Source organism: Gorilla gorilla, chromosome 18, assembly GCF_029281585.2.
Source record: "Gorilla gorilla gorilla isolate KB3781 chromosome 18, NHGRI_mGorGor1-v2.1_pri, whole genome shotgun sequence".
Taxonomy (NCBI): domain Eukaryota; kingdom Metazoa; phylum Chordata; class Mammalia; order Primates; family Hominidae; genus Gorilla; species Gorilla gorilla.
In genome coordinates, this window is record NC_073242.2 from 2,439,681 (window position 1) to 2,451,905 (window position 12,225).

Below are 12,225 nucleotides of genomic sequence, written 5' to 3' on the forward strand. Positions count from 1 at the left end.
GTATAAACATTGAAATATCTACACGGCTATCTGTATGAACACGGAAATATTTACACCGCTACCTGTATAAACATGGAGATATCAGCACCGCTATCTGTATGAACATGGAAATATCTACACAGCCATCTGGATGAACATGGAAATATCTACACCGCTATCTGTATGAACATGGAAATAGCTACACCGCTGTCTGTATGAACATGGAAATATCTACACCACTATCTGTATGAACATGGAAATATCTTCACCGCTATGTGTATGAACATGGAAATATCTACACCACTATCTGTATAAACATGGAAATATCTACACCGCTACCTGTATAAACATGGAAATATCAGCACCGCTATCTGTATGAACATGGAAATATCTACACCGCTATCTCTATGAACATGGAAATATCTACACCGCTATCTGAATGAACATGGAAATATCTTCACCGCCATCTGTATGAACATGGATATATCTACACAGCCATCTGGATGAACAAGGAAATATCAGCACCGCTGTCTGAATGAACATGGAAATATCTACACCGCTATCTGTATGAACATGGAAATATCTACACTGCTATCTGTATGAACATGGAAATATCTTCACCGCCATCTGTATGAACATGGATATATCTACACAGCCATCTGGATGAACATGGAAATATCTACACCGCTATCTGTATGAACATGGAAATATCTACACCGCTATCTGTATGAACATGGAAATAGCTACACCTCTATCTATATGAACATGGAAATATCTTCACCTCCATCTGTATGAACATGGATATATCTACACAGCCATCTGGATGAACATGGAAATATCTACACCGCTATCTGTATGAACATGGAAATATCTACACCGCTATCTGTGTAAACATGCATACATCTTCACCGCTATCTGTATAAACATGGAAATATCTACACCGATATCTGTATGAACATGGAAATATCTACACCGCTATCTGTTAGTACATGGAAATATCTACACTGCTATCTGCATGAAAATGGAAATATCTACACAGTTATCTGCATATACATGGAAATATCTACATAGCTATTTCTTTACACATGGAAATTACTACACCGCTATCTCTATAAACATGGAAATATCTACACCGCCATCTGTATGAACATGGAAATATCTGCACCGCCATCTCTATGAACATATAAATATCTACACTGCCATCTGTATTAAAATGGAGATATCTACACCGCTATCTGTATAAACATGGAAATATCTACACCGCTATCTGTATAAATATGGAAATATCTACACCGCTATCTGTATGAACATGGAAAAAGCTACACCGCTATCTGTATGAACATGGAAATATCTACACCGCTATCTGTGTAAACATGCATACATCTTCACCGCTATCTGTATAAACATGGAAATATCTACGCCGCTATCTGTATGAACATGGAAATATCTACACCGCTATCTGTTAGAACATGGAAATATCTACACCGCTATCTGCATGAAAATGGAAATATCTACACAGCTATCTGCATATACATGGAAATATCTACAAAGCTATTTCTTTACACATGGAAATAACTACACCGCTATCTCTATAAACATGGAAATATCTACACCGCCATCTGTATGAACATGGAAATATCTGCACCGCCATCTCTATGAACATATAAATATCTACAATGCTTCTGTATTAAGATGTAGATATCTACACCGCTATCTGTGAAAACATGGAAATATCTACACGGCTATCTGTATAAACATGGAAATATCTACACCGCTATCTGTATGAACATGGAAATATCTACACTGCTACCTGTATAAACATGGAAATATCAGCACCGCTATCTGTATGAACATGGAAATATCTACACAGCCATCTGGATGAACATGGAAATAACTACACCGCTCTCTGTATGAACATTGAAATACCAACACCGCTATCTGTATGAACATGGAAATATCTACACCACTATCTGTATGAAGATGGAAATATCTACACCGCTATCTGTATGAACATGGAAATATCTTCACCGCCATCTGTATGAACATGGATATATCTACACAGCCATCTGGATGAACTTGGAAATATCTACACCGCTATCTGTATGAACATGGAAATAGCTACACCTCTATATGTATGAACATGGAAATATCTTCACCTCCATCTGTATGAACATGGATATATCTACACAGCCATCTGGATGAACATGGAAATATCTACACCGCTATCTGTATGAACATGGAAATATCTACACCGCTATCTGTGTAAACATGCATACATCTTCACCGCTATCTGTATGAACATGGAAATACCTACACCGCTATCTGTTAGTACATGGAAATATCTACACTGCTATCTGCATGAAAATGGAAATATCTACACAGCTCTCTGCATATACATGGAAATATGTACAAAGCTATTTCTTTACACATGGAAATAACTACACCGCTATCTCTATAAACATGGAAATATCTACACCGCCATCTGTATGAACATGGAAATATCTGCACCGCCATCTGTATGAACATATAAATATCAACACTGCCATCTGCATTAAGATGGAGATATCTACACCGCTATCTGTATAAACATGGAAATATCTACACCGCTATCTGTATAAACATTGAAATATCTACACGGCTATCTGTATGAACACGGAAATATTTACACCGCTACCTGTATAAACATGGAGATATCAGCACCGCTATCTGTATGAACATGGAAATATCTACACAGCCATCTGGATGAACATGGAAATATCTACACCGCTATCTGTATGAACATGGAAATAGCTACACCGCTGTCTGTATGAACATGGAAATATCTACACCACTATCTGTATGAACATGGAAATATCTTCACCGCTATGTGTATGAACATGGAAATATCTACACCACTATCTGTATAAACATGGAAATATCTACACCGCTACCTGTATAAACATGGAAATATCAGCACCGCTATCTGTATGAACATGGAAATATCTACACCGCTATCTCTATGAACATGGAAATATCTACACCGCTATCTGTATGAACATGGAAATATCTTCACCGCCATCTGTATGAACATGGATATATCTACACAGCCATCTGGATGAACAAGGAAATATCAGCACCGCTGTCTGAATGAACATGGAAATATCTACACCGCTATCTGTATGAACATGGAAATATCTACACTGCTATCTGTATGAACATGGAAATATCTTCACCGCCATCTGTATGAACATGGATATATCTACACAGCCATCTGGATGAACATGGAAATATCTACACCGCTATCTGTATGAACATGGAAATATCTACACCGCTATCTGTATGAACATGGAAATAGCTACACCTCTATCTATATGAACATGGAAATATCTTCACCTCCATCTGTATGAACATGGATATATCTACACAGCCATCTGGATGAACATGGAAATATCTACACCGCTATCTGTATGAACATGGAAATATCTACACCGCTATCTGTGTAAACATGCATACATCTTCACCGCTATCTGTATAAACATGGAAATATCTACACCGATATCTGTATGAACATGGAAATATCTACACCGCTATCTGTTAGTACATGGAAATATCTACACTGCTATCTGCATGAAAATGGAAATATCTACACAGTTATCTGCATATACATGGAAATATCTACATAGCTATTTCTTTACACATGGAAATTACTACACCGCTATCTCTATAAACATGGAAATATCTACACCGCCATCTGTATGAACATGGAAATATCTGCACCGCCATCTCTATGAACATATAAATATCTACACTGCCATCTGTATTAAAATGGAGATATCTACACCGCTATCTGTATAAACATGGAAATATCTACACCGCTATCTGTATAAACATGGAAATATCTACACCGCTATCTGTATGAACATGGAAAAAGCTACACCGCTATCTGTATGAACATGGAAATATCTACACCACTATCTGTATAAACATGGAAATATCTTCACTGCCATCTGTATGAACATGTATATATCCACACAGCCATCTGGATGAACATGGAAATATCTACACCGCTATCTGTGTGAACATGGAAATAGCTACACCGCTATCTGTATGAACATGGAAATATCTACACCACTATCTGTATGAACATGGAAATATCTACATCGCTAGCTGTATGAACATGGAAATATCTACACCACTATCTGTATAAACATGGAAATCTCTACACTGCTACCTGTATAAACATGGAAATATCAGCACCGCTATCTGTATGAACATGGAAATATCTACACCGCTATCTCTATGAACATGGAAATATCTACACCGATATCTGTAGGAACATGGAAATATCTTCACCGCCATCTGTATGAACATGGATATATCTACACAGCCATCTGGATGAACAAGGAAATATCAGCACCGCTGTCTGTATGAAAATGGAAATATCTTCACCGCCATCTGTATAAACATGGATATATCTACACAGCCATCTGGATGAACATGGAAATATCTACACCGCTAACTGCATGAACATAGAAATATCTACACCACTATTTGTGTAAACATGCATATATCTTCACTGCTATCTGTATAAACATGGAAATATCTACACCGCTATCTGTATAAACATGGAAATATCTACACCGCTACCAGTATAAGCATGGAAATATCAGCACCGCTATCTGTATGAACATGGAAATATCTACACAGCCATCTGGATGAACATGGAAATATCTACACCGCTATCTGTATGAACATGGCAATAGCAACACCGCCATCTCTATGAACATGGAAATGTCTACACCGCTATCTGTATCAACATGGAAATATCTACACCGCCATCTCTATGAACATGGAAATATCTTCACCGCCATCTGTATGAACATGGATATATCTACACAGCCATCTGGATGAACATGGAAATATCTACACCGCTATATGTATGAACATGGAAATAGCTACACCGATATCTGTATGAACATGGAAATATCTACACCGCCATCTGTATGAACATGGAAATATCTGCACCGCCATCTCTATGAACATGGAAATATCTTCACCGCCATCTGTATGAACATGGATATATCTACACAGCCATCTGTATAAACATGGAAATATCTACACCGCTATCTGTATTAACATGGAAATATCTACACCGCTATCTGTATGAACACGGAAATATTTACACCGCTTCCTGTATAAACATGGAAATATCAGCTCCCCTATCTGTATGAACATGGAAATTTCTACACCGCCATCTGGATGAACATGGAAATATCTACACCGCTATCTGTATGAAAATGGAAATAGCTACACCGCTATCTGTATGAACATGGAAATATCTACACCACTATCTGTATGAACATGGAAATATCTACACCGCTATCTGTATGAACATGGAAATATCTACACCACTATCTGTATAAACATGGAAATATATACACCGCTACCTGTATAAACATGGAAATATCAGCACCACTATCTGTATGAACATGGAAATATCTACACCGCTATCTCTATGAACATGGAAATATCTACACCGATATCTGTATGAACATGGAAATATCTTCACCGCCATCTGTATGAACATGGATATATCTACACAGCCATCTGGATGAACAAGGAAATATCAGCACCGCTGTCTGTATGAACATGGAAATATCTACACCGCTATCTGTATGAACATGGAAATATGTACACCACTATCTGTATGAACATGGAAATATCTACACCGCTATCTGTATGAACATGGAAATACCTTCACCGCCATCTGTATGAACATGGATATATCTAAACAGCCATCTAGATGAACATGGAAATATCTACACCGCTATCTGTATGAACATGGAAATATCTACACCGCTGTCTGTGTAAACATGCAAACATCTTCACCGCTATCTGTATAAACATGGAAATGTCTACACCGCTATCTATATAAACATGGAAATATCTACACCGCTACCTGTATAAACATGAAAATATCAGCACCGCTATCTGTATGAACATGGAAATATCTACACAGCCATCTGGATGAACATGGAAATATCTACACCGCTATCTGTATGAACATGGAAATAGCTACACCGCTATCTGCATGAACATGGAAATATCTACACCGCTATCTGTATGAACATGGAAATATCTTCACCGCCATCTGTATGAACATGGATATATCTACACAGCCATCTGGATGAACATGGAAATATCTACACCGCTATCTGTTTGAACATGGAAATATCTACACCACTATCTGTGGAAACATGCATACAACTTCACCGCTATCTGTATAAACATGGAAATATCTACACCGCTATCTGTATGAACATGGAAATATCTACACCGCTATCTGTTTGAACATGGAAATATCTGCACCGCTATCTGCATGAAAATGGAAATATCTACACAGCTATCTGCAAATACATGGAAATATCTACAAAGCTATTTCTTTACACATGGAAATAACTACACCGCTATCTCTATAAACATGGAAATATCTACACCGCCATCTGTATGAACATGGAAATATCTGCACCGCCATCTTTATGAACATATAAATACCTACACTGCCATCTGTATTAAGATGGAGATATCTACACCGTTATCTGTATAAACATGGAAATATCTACACCGCTATCTGTATAAACATGGAAACATCTACACCGCTATCTGTATGAACATGGAAATATCTACACCGCTACCTGTATAAACATGCAAATATCAGCACCGCTATCTGTGTGAACATGGAAATATCTACACAGCCATCTGGATGAACATGGAAATATCTACACCACTATCTGTATGAACATTGAAATAGCAACACCGCTATCTGTATGAACATGGAAATAGCTACACCGCTGTCTGTATGAACATGGAAATATCTACACCACTATCTGTATGAACATGGAAATATCGTCACCGCTATGTGTATGAACATGGAAATATCTACACCACTATCTGTATAAACATGGAAATATCTACACCGCTACCTGTATAAACATGGAAATATCAGCACCGCTATCTGTATGAACATGGAAATATCTACACCGCTATCTCTATGAACATGGAAATATCTACACCGACATCTGTATGAACATGGAAATATCTTCACCGCCATCTGTATGAACATGGATATATCTACACAGCCATCTGGATGAACAAGGAAATATCAGCACCGCGGTCTGAATGAACATGGAAATATCTACACCGCTATCTGTATGAACATGGAAATATCTACACTGCTATCTGTATGAACATGGAAATATCTACACTGCTATCTGTATGAACATGGAAATATCTTCAGCGCCATCTGTATGAACATGGATATATCTACACAGCCATCTGGATGAACATGGAAATATCTACACCTCTATCTGTATGAACATGGAAATATCTACACCGCTATCTGTGCAAACATGCAGATATCTTCACCGCTATCTGTATAAACATGGAAATATCTACACCGCTATCTGTATAAACATGGAAATATCTACACCGCTACCTGTATAAACATGGAAATATCAGCACCGCTATCTGTATGAACATAGAAATATCTACACAGCCATCTGGATGAACATGGAAATATCTACACCGCTATCTGTATGAACATGGAAATAGCTACACCGCAATCTCTATGAACATGGAAATGTCTACACCGCTATCTGTAGGAACATGGAAATATCTAAACCGCCATCTCTATGAACGTGGAAATATCTTCACCGCCATCTGTATAAACATGGATATATCTACACAGCCATCTGGATGAACATGGAAATATCTACACCGCTATATGTATGAACATGGAAATAGCTACACCGCTATCTGTATGAACATGGAAATATCTACACCGCTATCTGTATGAACATGGATATATCTACACAGCCATCTGGATGAACATGGAAATATCTACACCGCTATCTGCATGAAAATGGAAATATCTACACCGCTATCTGTGTAAACATGCATACATCTTCACCACTATCTGTATAAACATGGAAATATCTACACCGCTATCTGTATGAACATGGAAATATCTACACCGCTATCTGTTTGAACATGGAAATATCTACACTGCTATCTGTATGAACATGGAAATATCTTCACCGCCATCTGTATGAACATGGAAATATCTACACAGCCATCTGGATGAACATGGAAATATCTACACCACTATCTGTATGAACATGGAAATAGCAACACCGCTATCTGTATGAACATGGAAATAGCTACACCGCTGTCTGTATGAACATGGAAATATCTACACCACTATCTGTATGAACATGGAAATATCTTCACCGCTATGTGTATGAACATGGAAATATCTACACCACTATCTGTATAAACATGGAAATATCTACACCGCTACCTGTATAAACATGGAAATATCAGCACCGCTATCTGTATGAACATGGAAATATCTAAACCGCTATCTCTATGAACATGGAAATATCTACACCGATATCTGTATGAACATGGAAATATCTTCACGGCCATCTGTATGAACATGGATATATCTACACAGCCATCTGGATGAACAAGGAAATATCAGCACCGCTGTCTGTATGAACATGGAAATATCTACACCGCTATCTGTATGAACATGGAAATATCTACACCGCTATCTGTATGAACATGGAAATATCTTCACCGCCATCTGTATGAACATGGATATATCTACACAGCCATCTGGATGAACATGGAAATATCTACACCGCTATCTGTATGAACATGGTAATATCGACACCGCTATCTGTGTAAACATGCATACATCTTCACCGCTATCTGTATAAACATGGAAATATCTACACCGCTATCTGTATAAACATGGAAATATCTACACCGCTACCTGTATAAACATGGAAATATCAGCACCGCTATCTGTATGAACATGGAAATATCTACACAGCCATCTGGATGAACATGGAAATATCTACACCGCTATCTGTATGAACATGGAAATAGCTACACCGCTATCTCTATGAACATGGAAATGTCTACACCGCTATCTGTATGAACATGGAAATATCTACACCGCCATCTCTATGAACATGGAAATATCTTCACCGCCATCTGTATGAACATGGATATATCTACACAGCCATCTGGATGAACATGGAAATATCTACACCGCTATCTGTATGAACATGGAAATATCTACACCGCTATCTGTATGAACATGGAAATATCTTCACCGCCATCTGTATGAACATGGATATATCTACACAGCCATCTGGATGAACATGGAAATATCTACACCGCTATCTGTATGAACATGGAAATATCTACACCACTATCTGTGTAAACATGCATACATCTTCACCGCTATCTGTATAAACATGGAAATATCTACACCGCTATCTGTATGAACATGGAAATATCTACACCGCTATCTGTTTGAACATGGAAATATCTACACCGCTATCTGCATGAAAATGGAATATCAACACAGCTATCTGCATATACATGGAAATAGCTACACCGCTATCTGTATGAATATGGAAATATCTACACCGCTATCTGTATGAACATGGAAATATCTACACCGCTATCTGTATGAACATGGAAATATCTGCACCGCCATCTCTATGAACATATAAATATCTACAACGCCATCTGTATTAAGATGGAGATATCTACACCGCTATCTGTATAAAGATGGAAATATCTACACCGCTATCTGTATAAACATGGAAATATCTACACCGCTATCTGTATGAACATGGAAATATCTACATCGCTACCTGTATAAACATGGAAATATCAGCACCGCTATCTGTATGAACATGGAAATATCTACACAGCCATCTGTATGAACATGGAAATATCTCCACCACTATCTGTATGAAGTTGGAAATATCTACACCGCTATCTGTATGAACATGGAAATATCTTCACCGCTATCTGTATGAACATGGATATATCTACACAGCCATCTGGATGAACTTGGAAATATCTACACCGCTATCTGTATGAACATGGAAATAGCTACACCGCTATCTATATGAACATGGAAATATCTTCACCTCCATCTGTATGAACATGGATATATCTACACAGCCATCTGTATGAACATTGAAATAGCAACACCGCTATCTGTATGAACATGGAAATAGCTACACCGCTGTCTGTATGAACATGGAAATATCTACACCACTATGTGTATGAACATGGAAATATCTTCACCGCTATGTGTATGAACATGGAAATATCTACACCACTATCTGTATAAACATGGAAATATCTACACCGCTACCTGTATAAACATGGAAATATCAGCACCACTATCTGTATGAACATGGAAATATCTACATCGCCATCTCTATGAACATGGAAATATCTACACCGATATCTGTATGAACATGGAAATATCTTCACCGCCATCTGGATGAACATGGATATATCTACACAGCCATCTGGATGAACAAGGAAATATCAGCACCGCTGTCTGTATGAACATGGAAATATCTACACCGCTATCTGTATGAACATGGAAATATCTACACCGCTATCTGTATGAACATGGAAATATCTTCACCGCCATCTGTATGAACATAGATATATCTACACAGCCATCTGGATGAACATGGAAATATCTACACCGCTATCTGTATGAACATGGAAATATCTACACCGCTATCTGTGCAAACCTGCATATATCTTCACCGCTATTTGCATAAACATGGAAATATCTACACCGCTATCTGTATAAACATGGAAATATCTACACCGCTACCTGTATAAACATGGAAATATCATCACCGCTATCTGTATGAACATGGAAATATCTACACAGCCATCTGGATGAACATGGAAATATCTACACCGCTATCTGTATGAACATGGAAATAGCTACACCGCTATCTCTAAGAACATGGAAATGTCTACACCGCTATCTGTATGAACATGGAAATATCTGCACCGCCATCTCTATGAACGTGGAAATATCTTCACCGCCATCTGTATGAACATGGATATATCTACACAGCCATCTGGATGAACATGGAAATAGCTACACCGCTATATGTATGAACATGGAAATAGCTACACCGCTATCTGTATGAAAATGGAAATATCTACACCGCTATCTGTATGAACATGGAAATATCTACACCGCTATCTGTATGAACATGGAAATATCTTCACCGCCATCTGTATGAACATGGAAATATCTTCACCGCCATCTGTATGAACATGGATATATCTACACAGCCATCTGGATGAACACGGAAATATCTACACCGCTATATATATGAACATGGAAATAGCTACACCGCTATCTGTATGAACATGGAAATATCTACACCGCTATCTGCATGAACATGGAAATATCTACACCGCTATCTGTATGAACATGGAAATATCTTCACCGCCATCTGTATGAACATGGATATATCTACACAGCCATCTGGATGAACATGGAAATATCTACACCGCTATCTGTATGAACATGGAAATATCTACACCACTATCTGTGGAAACATGCATACATCTTCACCGCTATCTGTATAAACATGGAAATATCTACACCGCTATCTTTCTGAACATGGAAATATCTACACCGCTATCTGTTTGAACATGGAAATATCTACACCGCTATCTGCATGAAAATGGAAATATCTACACAGCTATCTGCAAATACATGGAAATATCTACAAAGCTATTTTTTTACACATGGAAATAACTACACCGCTATCTCTATAAACATGGAAATATCTACACCGCCATCTGTATGAACATGGAAATATCTGCACCGCCATCTGTATGAACATATAAATATCTACAACGCCATCTGTATTAAGATGGAGATATCTACACCGCTATCTGTATAAACATGGAAATATCTACACCGCTATCTGTATAAACATGGAAATATCTAAACCGCTATCTGTATGAACATGGAAATATCTACACCGCTACCTGTATAAACATGCAAATATCAGCACCGCTATCTGTATGAACATGGAAATATCTACACAGCCATCTGGATGAACATGGAAATATCTACACCACTATCTGTATGAACATTGAAATAGCAACTCCGCTATCTGTATGAACATGGAAATAGATACACCACTGTCTGTATGAACATGGAAATATCTACACCACTATCTGTATGAACATGGAAATATCTTCACCGCTATGTGTATGAACATGGAAACATCTACACCACTATCTGTATAAACATGGAAATATCTACACCGCTACCTGTATAAACATGGAAATATCAGCACCGCTATCTGTATGAACATGGAAATATCTACACCGATATCTGTA